Consider the following 10,233-nt stretch of genomic DNA (forward strand, 5'->3'; position numbering starts at 1 on the left):
AAAAGATGGGGAGTATCCAGTAAGTACTCAAGTTCAGTGAAAAACAAAACAACAACAAAAACCTGGGCATGGGTTTTGTAAGACGGGTAGCAGCAAAAAAAATGCTGGAAAAACACGACAACATCGTAATCACATCAGAGCTTAACCCTTGTGTTGTCCTCGGGTCAAATTGACCCGTTTCAAAGTGTTTCATATGAGAAATATTAGATTTCTTTCAACCAAATTGCCCAAAAATGACATGGATGGTTCCTTACGTTCTTCAGGTAACATTGATTACTTTCATTTTGGGTGTTTTATTTAATCTTATAGCATTTGAGTTCTTTTTTTTTTTTTTTTTTAATGGTTTCCAAACAGTATCCGGACTAAACTTTGACATCTACCCATCTGTGATCCACTCAACATCCTCTGATCTTAACTATAAGTCAAAATAATTCATAATTTCTGCCTTTTTAACTAAAAACGTATGTTTAATTTGATATCAATGAGGTTTGTTGACCATGAATTCCAAGAATAAGTGTAAAACAGGTTATTAAACCAGCTCAGTTCTTTTTTTTTTAAAAGCACCAAAAGCTGGGAAAAGTGAGAAATAAATCAGAAAAAATGACAAAAAGATGGGAAAAGCACAAAAAAAATTCAATTTTGACCTGGGAGGACGAGTTAATGGTTAACGGGAAGACAACACTAGGGTTAAGGGGACTTGGGGAATATCAAAATTAACTGGGGCATGAATTCTGTTAAAATATTCATAATCACCCATAAATCCAAGTATTTAGGTAGTTTATGTGTGTAAGTGAAATTCTTGTATTATTCATTTGAAAGAGCTTGTGTATACTTGGGTCAGGCACCAAAGAGCGCCAGATCCATTACGATCGCCGATATCCTGTACAACAAATTCAATCCCACCATACAGCAAGTCCATACTGGGCAATATGTCAATATTATATCAATATGTGAGGCTAGATAGCGTCTAACATTTTTGACATCGTAGCATCACACTCTAGGTGTTCTATTATTTGCCTCTGCCCACTTAAGTCATCGTATCCGCATTTGATGATTATTTATTCAAAATCTCATTGGGAAAGCACCAATTGTCAATAATCCGCAATATTGACATAGAGGTGTTTGGTCATAAATATCATGATATTTGGTTTTCTCCAGCGTCGGGTCAGAAATGAGACGAGACCCAGGAAGAGGCTAGACCACATGGGTCAATACACCTTTTTTGTTTACCTTTATGGTTTTGATAATGGCCGATCTCGCATTGTTCTGTGTGTGTAAATAACCATTTATGTATAATAGAATAGACACCATACCTCTACACTCTTATACAGCATCTCTTATCCACACATGGTACAGTATTCTGCTTACACCTGTACAGTTATTGATATACAGCCTTTCAACGTCAACACTGGAGGAACTCTGTACGACAATCTGATACGCAAACGCACTTCAAACATTTTCAGGATAGGTGTACGGAGGTGAGAAAGTAACAAGGGTTTGAGCTTCTCTCTAAAACTCTCTTTTTTCATTCTTGGCTATTTCTGTCACTTTTCTTGTTACAACAATACTATCAACGCCTTTCAGGAGAGACAGTTATCCCCATATTTAGGCGGTTTCCACTTCTTGGTCCTGACTTTCACACAACTTTCGAGTGTGGCCGTGGATCACGTTTAAAGTTCAAGTTCCGACATGGTCATACTAGTTCTTTTCTAACATAACTTGGCCCTGAAACATGGAAAACAAAGTGACTTACAGTCCAACATTGAGTACGTTTACATGTGCCCTATTATTGCAATTATCATTAGGTTTTTGGGAGTATCCTCGTTTAAGTACTGCTTAATGTTTATGTCCCATTCTATCGTTAGAAACTGCAATACTGTGACATGGGGGTGGGGGGGGGGGGGGGGGGGGGGGGGGGGGGGGGGGGGGATGGCAGTCGCTCAGTCTGTAGGGAGTTGGGTTGGGAACCGGAGGGTTGCTGGTTCAGTTCAAGTCCCCATCCGGACCAAAGTATGGGGGTGGACTAGTAGCTGGAGAGGTGCCACTTGACCTCCTGGCACTGCCAAGGTGCTCTTGAGCAAGGCACCGAACCCCCAACTGCTTGGGGCAGCCCCCCCCACCCGCTCTGACATCCATTTAGTGCATGTGTGTAATAAAAACAGAGTGAAAACATTGCAATTTCCCCTTGTGGTATTGATAAAGTATACATTTTTATTCTTATTTACATATGATAAGATTGGTTTCCTGGGTTTCCATGATGGGAAGTTATTTTGACCTCAGCTGCAGAGGTAACTGAGTCAGTACAGAAATGACCCAAAGTGGTTCAGATGTTGAAGGATCAAGACACAGCTGCACGCACATGGTCAGAAACCTAAAGACTGTTATGACCACATACACAGGTATGTTAATAACTAGGTTTTAATGTTCCATGTAAACCATATCCAGAATAAGAGTGCTTGCTGCGACACAAATTTCCCACTGGGACACGTTAATAATAAACTGACTGACTGACTGACTGACTGACTGATTGATTGATTGATTGATTGATTGACCAGGCTACAACTCCAAAATCCACATGCTATCATGCATGCACACACACACTCATGACTTTGGCCATTATCAAACGAGTTAAGGTACATGTCCAGGAGACGACCTGTGCTCAAAGTTCAGAATCTCGAACACATTAACTGACTCAGACCGTTGCTATTTACTGGACGACCACAAAGAAGTAACACACCAGCGTTATGCCCTGAATCATATTCATGCATGTATGTCGCAGAATCGAGGCCCAAGTCGGCTGAGGCCCCAAGTCTGCCCAGCGACGCACTACAGGAAGCTAGGTTTTTTTAGACTAAAAAAAAAAAAAGGACTACAAATTAACCCTTACAACCAACTATTTCTCAGTAGCACACACTGTACACACTCCTACCCCTCCCCTTCTTGTTCTTAGAATGGTTATGGTGGCGAGCATAGAGCACACTCAGTGTGTCCATGATGGACCTATACGCAGTCTCATACATACAGAGTCACAACGCAGCATGTAGAGCAATCATCTAATAACACAGAGCTGACTACGTTGTTTTTTCCCGATTCTCTGAAATCGACAGACATGACATGACCCTTCCCAGGATTCAGTGGGACACAAAGCACTTTTCCTGAGAACCGGTTTAAACTGGTTGGCTAGTGTGTGAGAGTGTGTGTGTGTGTGTGTGTGTGAGAGACTGAGAGAGAAGCTGAAGCTGGGTTTAACCCTTCAGATGCTGGAGCAGACGCCAGGCCTCCACAGTGACGGCCATTACACGGTATGTGAGTGCATGTGTGTGTGCTGGGAAGAGTTGTGATGGCGTTATTAATTCTGATGCGTATAGCTGTGAAATGATGCTGAGGGAAGAAGTTAGAAATGCTGCCCCCCACACAGCCCCCCCCCAACCACCCATGGACACTGACCCTATCTTTGTAACAGGGGATCTGAATGGCTGACAGGTTTCACATTTCATCTCCATGGCAGTTTACACACATTTTCATCAAGCCCACCCACCCACCCACACACCTACTCAAACACACACATATGGTGGATCAAACACCCACCCAAGAACTTGACATCAAATGCAACCAGTGCAAAGGCTTTGAAGGCAACTAAACCGGAAAAAGGAAAACTCAACTCTACACTATAAATTCATTCTATGCACACAAAGTTTATATACAAGTAAAGTGACACACATGGCACATAAACAGCTACACTTTCCATTTCAATATTACGTATATCGTTTTGAACAGACGGCACACGTGGTTATGAAAGTTTCATGGTATGATTATCAGAATTTTCTCGCAACACAATATTATCCTGTTCAATATTCAAATAAGATGGAAATCCTTCAACAGCATTACGACGCTGTAAAGACGTCGTTGTGCGATGTGTGTTGTCTTTGGCTGTCACTCTTTTAATACAGTTTCATCACAGCAACAGTTTTCCCCAAGTAAATCTTTCTGGCAAAACACATTATTTCTATGTCTTTTCCCAGCATGCTGTTGGGTCTTCCATTGTAGGAGGGGGGCAATATTTCTGTTAAACGAGTATAAAACGGCACACTGGTGGAGATATGTGCTATGATATGAACTTTGAATGTAAAGTAACTGTAGTGAAACAAGGTTCATGTTAGGCTGCAAAAGTGTATATATAATCATATTGCAGTCTTCTGTGTGTGTGTGTGTGTGTGTGTACGCTTATGCGTGTGTAATCAGTCTGCATTAACAAAGTGACCACAAGCCTGGTTCTATAACAAACACAATTTGTGTAATCTTATCTTTAAGATATGACAAATAAGAGTTTAAATGGCTCTTATATACTTGTAAGATTTAAGCAAAAGCATGTCAACTGTACATACTGCTGAAAGGTCTGTTCCACGTTATTACTTTGTATCTTATTATTGCTCTGGTTAACTGTTTCACAGGGGGAATGAATATTAAATGAATGTTTGAAGACTTCTAGAGAGTTGAATCTGATTGAACTCAATGCTCACGTTAACATTTGTAGTGTAATTACATCACAATAATCACTACCACATTAGCCTATAATGCACTGTGCAGGCACTTGACTCTTGGCGCCTCCAGTGTGGCATACACCAAGGCAGAATAGTATTTTTATCTGGTGTCAGGTTGCCACTATCAGGACGCCGCCCGTCCGAATCCACAGTTTATCGACACCTGTCTTGTTTTCTGCTGAGTGTCTTTTCTCTCTGCCCCGAGGTGGTTATTTAATCTAGTCAGTCACGGCTCATGTCACGCATCACAAACTCAAAACGTCTTAAGAATAGCTCGACTATCCGCGATGTCTGGCTGCACATACAGTATGCGTTCAGCCTTTTATTTACCCACTGACAGACCTTTAACATGTCAAAACATATTTCTACACTGCACCGAGTTTTAAGAAAACCGTGCACCCACGCTATCTTGTAGAACTGCTGCACCAGCAACATATTCTAATCATTTATCTGGTTCCATCTGTCAGAATAACAAATGCTAGTGATGATGGTCTCCGAGCATCTGCTACCAGCAGTAACAAAACCTTTACGAGGTTACCTTTACAAAATGGTTAAATCTGTGCTGGCATAATTGAACAATTTCGATTTGGAGTTGATCATGGTTTGCTCAATGACATAACTGATACTCTGAAACTGAAACAAGCCAGTGCTTTATGCAGCAACTTACACCACCGCCTACACAAAAAAAGACAGAAAAAGGCAATTAGAGAGCAAACTGCTGCATATACAGTATATTTGATGAAGTCATGGAGGCTTGACTAAACAGTTGCCCTATGACCCTTGCAGTCATGTGCAGCAGCTTAAAATGTGGCCAGCAGATGACCCTTTCCAGAACAGTGGCTGGTTACACAACTGCTCTGGGCCAGTCTTGTGTGTGATCACTGGAACAGTGCTTTCCGGACAAAGCTGAAACTTCTGAACACTTTCTAATGACTCGGCCTTGTGATTGTAATACTACGAACGCCGTCACTCTGGAGTGGATAAGACTAGCAGTGGATGAACAACTTCTCCTCTCTTCTGACCAGTGGTGGTTTCTCTAAAAGGAAACCAGTATTCTGTTTGCAGTGACAGGTCATAAACAATGCAACCATGCAACAGATACCACTTTACAGGGCCTTTGTTCACATGAACAACTGACTGTTTATTCCAGATCTTCACAAAAAAGCCAATAAAGTATTTTAACAGCCGACCACTTCGTTACTATACCATCTTCAGTCTGCATGGCATGGACAGTACTTGGTTTTAAGTGGCTTTGTTGTGCACTGAGGCAATAAACCATTTTACTAATAAGGATGTTATATATGACAAAAAGTAGAGCTGCAACAGTTACCTCTATGAATCAACAGCAACTGTGATAATCAATTGTTTTAGGCGAAAATCGACAAAATTCAAAGATTTTCTAGTTTTCTACACTAATTGCATTGTGGACTGTTTTGGCTGGACAAAACCTTGGAATCTGTTCAACTGGGAAGGCTCACAATTTGCTATCATTTCATAAACCAATCAATTCATCGAGAAGGTAATCAGCGGTTTTAGCGATATTGAAAATAATGGTCAGTAACTTGCAACCCTAACAAAAACAATTACCTCTGAAATCTGTCAAATGAACCAATGCAAAAATAAATACCCAAATGTAACAACTTCAACCCATGCATATATTCCTCTATTTTAATTAGTCTGATTATGAGCATACTTCATTTCAACGTTGTAGACTACATTATTAGAATTATTGGTACTGAGTTAGCAGTAGATTTGAAGGTTGTCAAAAGTGGCTAGCAGTTGTTTAAAGATATATCACCATTAACACTAAATCTGATAATATGGAAAGTACCAAAACTATATTTAAAAAAAAAAAAAACTGTCACATTATTACAAATGTGTTGGTATGAGTTCAGTGACTTTTTCTGCACCAGCATTAGCAGGTTGCTAGTAAAAAAAAGACAAAAAGTATAGTATTTTGTGTAAGTGTGAATTGAAAGTAAGTCTTGCTTTAAGTAGGCCTACATATGCTAAACATATGCTAAGTCCTTGGTAGCCTAAATCTAAATCAAAACCAGTATTTCAAAAAAAAAAAAAAAAAAGTCTGCGCGTGTGTGTGTGTGCGTGCGTGTTTGCCATTCTGAGCGAGACAGAGAGCAAGTGTGTGCGTTGTGTGTCAGAGTGTGTGTGTGTGTGTTCAGCTTTAAGAGGAGGAAGACTACGGTTGTCACAGAGAGAAGTAGGAAGATTAGCTACCAGATAGCAGAACCAACACTGGTGCCCAGGGGCTTAAAGCGAGCGGCAACGGCCACCATTAACCTTCCACCCCCCAGTACACCCTCCAAACCATACTCAGCCCTTTAAAAACTAAACCCAGCCCACACTACATGTGCAACTAACCGGCTTTTTTTTTTTTAATTTGTATTATTGACACCACCTCATAGGAGGTGAGCTTGTTATTAGTGAGCTAACATTAGCTAGCTAACACAAACAAAAACACGAAGCTAATTCAGCTCGGATAGAAGCAGTTACCGTCTGAACATAACGGCTGTTGAAGACTTTAAGTCAAAAGTAAGCTAGTTACGTTAAAAGTCCTCCAGCCGGGCTCGTCAACATGGTCCGCACAACCAGAACCGAGCCCGAATCGTTGACCTGGCTTCACCCCGATGCGGGACTACCACCAGCTCAAAAAGCGGGCACAAACTTTTATCCCACAGCCCTAAAAGTGAGACTGTACGGGACTCACCGGGACTGGTTACCTGGGTGTCCCTCCAGAAGAAAAGAAAAACCCGAATCGGAACTCATAAATTTCATCAACCGGCCCAAGGACTGAGGGTGCCGCCGGCGATGTCACGTTAACGTTATAATCCTTAGCTCATTTAACGACTTCTTATAGCCTACTCTAAATCAAGTCCGGGGGTCATAGTAACAAGCTGGCACGCGTAAGAAAACGTAAAATAAAAGAATCTTTGGCTGAGCAAGCCCCCCCCCCTCTCCTCCCCGGTGCTCAACCTTTGGCTCTGCGGAGAAGTGTTACTTTTCAACAGCCCATCAGCTTCTTTATCGTCACAGATAGGTGGAGGAAAACCTGGCTCCTCTCGACGACTCCGAATAAAAGGCTCCTCTCGATCCACTTACTAAAAACTTCGGTTTCGTCTCAGTCAACTTACTCGGTAGCTTTGTCTCCCGTTCTTCACCGATGGTCGACCAAGGAATGTTTAATCTGCAGTTAACCTCGATAAATCGTTGCTTTTTTTAAATCCAGGGGATATCCTCTTTTTTTCGGCCCTCCCCACTGCCGCGTCTGTTGCCAAATAATGCGCCTCAACACACATGGAGCCGCTGCGTCCTCTTAGTGGGCATGCGCACCTCGGCATACCAGGGTGACCGGATCGCATCATGTAAGCCACTGACCACCAAGGGCCAAAGCAGGACGACCCTATCAGGGGCCCCGGGCTCCTCGGGTTGACCCATGACTGTACCAGCAAGCACAAACATCCCCTCCAACATTCTCTCTCTCTCTCTCATCCTCTCTCTCCAGCTCCTCTCTCTCCTCGCCACCTGCTCTCGTCTCTCTCTCACACACACACACACACACACACACACACACACACACACACACACACACACCATATAACGATGAGAACATATGAAATTTGAAGGTATCCCACGATTCCCCCAAAACACTTACCAGCAACCCAACTGCCTCCTAAAAGTCAATGAAGACCTAAACCAGCAACCTCAGGTCAGGACTCATAATCAGTGTCAGTGCCAGTATGAACATGCTGGGTCTGCATATAGGTCACCAAGAAATAAGCCTATGACTATTAAAAATAAAATAAAAAAAAACGTGCAACATGTAGACTTGAACAAATTCAACTTAGCAACTTTGACAATGGGCAAACAGTTTCAAAAGCGTGTGGCACCAGTGCATAAGTGAAATAGCTACTGTGCAAGGCAGCCACAAACCAAGACTGGGTTCCCAATTGTGGACAGGGGGGCAAATCAATTGCCCCAAGGCCCCTAGACCCCAAGGGGGCCCTCAAAAGTCCCAGGTTTACTTTGTTGTTTTTGGTAATCTGAATAACTGCAATTTTTTGTAAGACAATTTGCACCACTAAAGTACAAGATAATCATTTATTCTATTTTGTAGAGGGTCCTTGTGTTTAGATTTAGCTTTAAAATGAAATTATTTCAGTTTTTATTGTTTTGTATTGCACATGTTCCTTGAAAAATATGTGTTTATTCAAACCGCCACCAATAACTGACACACAGTAAACCTAAGGCTATGTGCTGAATGCACCATACTGGATGGAAACCTTGAGGCGACAGAGTGTGTACACTGAGTGTGAGGTGGGGAGTTAATGAAGATTTGCCCCGGAGCCCCTTATAGGTCAGTCACTATACAACATGTATGGTGCATGTTTCTCCTAATAAAAATCTGGCAACTCTAGCATCATATTATCCCCCAAACTCAAACTTTGTTCTAACACTAGGGGGAGGAGGAAATAGGGGAGAGAGGACAATACATACATACATACATTCATTCATTCATACATACAGTACACATACAGACATACATACATTCATGTATTCATACATACAGTACACATACAGACATACATACATTCATACATACAGTACACATACAGACATACATACATTCATACAGACATTTACACCATACAGTACATACCATACATTCAGTATTCACATACATACATACACATACATACATACATACATTCATACATACAGTACACATACGACATACATACATCCCTACTACAGTACCCAACAACATACATACATACAGTACACATACAGACATACATACATTCATACATACAGTACACATACAGACATACATACATTCATGTATTCATACATACAGTACACATACAGACATACATACATTCATACATACAGTACACATACAGACATACATACATTCATGTATTCATACATAAAGTACACATACAGACATACATACATTCATACATACAGTACACATACATACATTCATACATACAGTACACATACAGACATACATACATTCATGTATTCATACATACAGTACACATACAGACATACATACATTCATACATACAGTACACATACAGACATATATACATACAGTACACATACAGACATACACCATTCATACATACAGTACACATACAGACATACATACCTTCATTGTACATTCCATACATACAGTACACATACAGACATACATACATTCATACATACGTACACATACAGACTACATCATTCATACATACATTACAACTAACCAGCATACATACCGTTCATACATACAGTACACATACAGACATACATACATTCATACATACAGTACACATACAGACATACATACATTCATACATACAGTACACATACAGACATACATACATTCATACATACAGTACACATACAGACATACATACATTCATACATACAGTACACATCAGACATACATAATCTTCATACTACCAGTACACATACAGACATACATCATGGCATATACAGTCACATACAGACATACATACATTCATACATACAGTACACATACAGACATACATACACACACACCTGGACTTAAATTCACACCTCATTGTCACTTTATCACTTTAACACTTGACTCAACACTGACACTTTAATAATCATTTATGGTCTTTTCTTTGTTTATTTGACGAATGTTCTTATTGTT

At 40.8% G+C, this 10,233-nt stretch overlaps 1 protein-coding gene and 2 long non-coding RNA genes across 13 annotated transcripts in view; 1 reads left to right on the forward strand and 2 right to left on the reverse strand.

Annotated features, from left to right (window-relative positions):
• Nucleotides 1–5,726, forward strand: part of LOC116699538 (uncharacterized) — a 19,406-nt gene extending 13,680 nt beyond the window's left edge. Inside the window, exons 2-3 of the long non-coding RNA XR_004334452.1 lie at nt 4,141–4,149; nt 5,716–5,726. This is a non-coding gene — a long non-coding RNA (uncharacterized LOC116699538). The remainder of the gene's footprint in view (nt 1–4,140; nt 4,150–5,715) is intronic.
• Nucleotides 1–7,954, reverse strand: part of LOC116699528 (transcriptional repressor p66 alpha) — a 22,707-nt gene extending 14,753 nt beyond the window's left edge. For 5 of the 11 annotated variants that reach the window (XM_032532175.1, XM_032532177.1, XM_032532176.1 and 2 more), the window contains exon 1: nt 7,691–7,954. The gene's annotated coding sequence lies outside the window, so the exon portion shown is untranslated. The other 6 variants (XM_032532170.1, XM_032532173.1, XM_032532168.1 and 3 more) reach the window with 6 other exon arrangements.
• Nucleotides 7,955–10,159: 2,205 nt separating this feature from the next.
• LOC116699537 (uncharacterized) overlaps nt 10,160–10,233 on the reverse strand; it is a 6,436-nt gene continuing 6,362 nt past the window's right edge. The window contains exon 3 of the long non-coding RNA XR_004334451.1: nt 10,160–10,171. This is a non-coding gene — a long non-coding RNA (uncharacterized LOC116699537). The remainder of the gene's footprint in view (nt 10,172–10,233) is intronic.

Source organism: Etheostoma spectabile, chromosome 12 (assembly GCF_008692095.1).
Source record: "Etheostoma spectabile isolate EspeVRDwgs_2016 chromosome 12, UIUC_Espe_1.0, whole genome shotgun sequence".
In the NCBI taxonomy this organism is placed as follows: Eukaryota; Metazoa; Chordata; class Actinopteri; order Perciformes; family Percidae; genus Etheostoma; species Etheostoma spectabile.